The following is a 1,255-nucleotide window of genomic DNA, read 5'->3' as shown; positions in this document are numbered from 1 at the left end:
AAGGAATTTCGTCTTTGCAGGTTAATGGTGTTGACTTAGTTGAAATTGCAGGTGGGGAGGTTGCAATAACGAACATGCATTCATGCAATGGTCCTGAGTTTGTTTTACAGCTTCGCTTTTCCCTTAAACTTGGTTGTTCTACAGCCAAAAGTCCTGGTAGCAATTGTAGTTCTTTTGTCATGATTTTCAATGGCATATCAATTGTCAACAAAATGCAATCTTTGGTAGATTTTATTATCTTAAGAATTAGTATTTGTCAGGTTCACGGACATCTCAAGAAGCAAATGCAAGCTTAAAATGTGTTTATTTTCCAGTTACGGAGGTATGTGCCATACAGAGCACAACTTTTTTTGCATGCTAGATAAATTCTGAAATTGTTTAATACAGGGGGGAGAGAGCATTTTAAGAATTATAGAGAAGTTAAATTCTAAAGGATGCGGAGTTCCTGAAAACTATGAAACTTTCAGTCGTGTTGCTATTCGTCATCTTGGTCGTCTTCTTCCAAATGCTCGTTGGGTAAATTCTAAATCCTATGAATTCAAAAGAAGTTGACTGAAAGTAGTGAAAATACAATTGTTTTAATCACATAACGACCCACCTCAAATTCTACCCCATGTGGACATACATCCACAATGTGGTCAATGTTTAGAAGCTAGACTTCCTTGGTTTTTAGTTGTGTTTTGTTATAAAAAGTTTAATCTGCTAAGTAAGAGCCCATTTAGGATTTAAAAGTGCACTTGCACTTCATGTGGATCAAACATAATCAGAACCAATCATAATGACATACATGATTGTTAAGATAGGAAGATTCAAACACAAGAGTACTTGGTCAACTTGGTTCTGATTCTTGTTTATTTACAACTTTGAGTAAAAAATTAAACTTATAGGTAAGAGTTGTACTATAGTACGAAAGCTCTACTATGTCCACCCACATGCACTTATGTGTGGACCAACATAAGTACAAATAAAATCATAATCATAAACACGATTAATCGTAATTAAATTAATAGGAGGATCCAAAAACAAGATCATTTTAACTTCACTCTAATGCCATTTAAGTTATAGTGTGAACTTAAAGCTTATGTAAAGGACCTATCTAATGCCAATGTTACAACGTGACCTAAAAGCTTATGTAAGGGTCCAATAATATTTTTCAAGCTCTACATCTAACCATATTACGTCATAATAATATTTAAATTGTAAATTTTAAGTAGTGAAATTTGGCAAGCTTTTACTAATACTTTCATTTTCTTTA

Source organism: Pistacia vera, unplaced genomic scaffold (genome assembly GCF_008641045.1).
Source record: "Pistacia vera cultivar Batoury unplaced genomic scaffold, PisVer_v2 Contig1027, whole genome shotgun sequence".
NCBI classification, from domain to species: Eukaryota; Viridiplantae; Streptophyta; class Magnoliopsida; order Sapindales; family Anacardiaceae; genus Pistacia; species Pistacia vera.
This window is presented reverse-complemented; position numbering follows the sequence as displayed.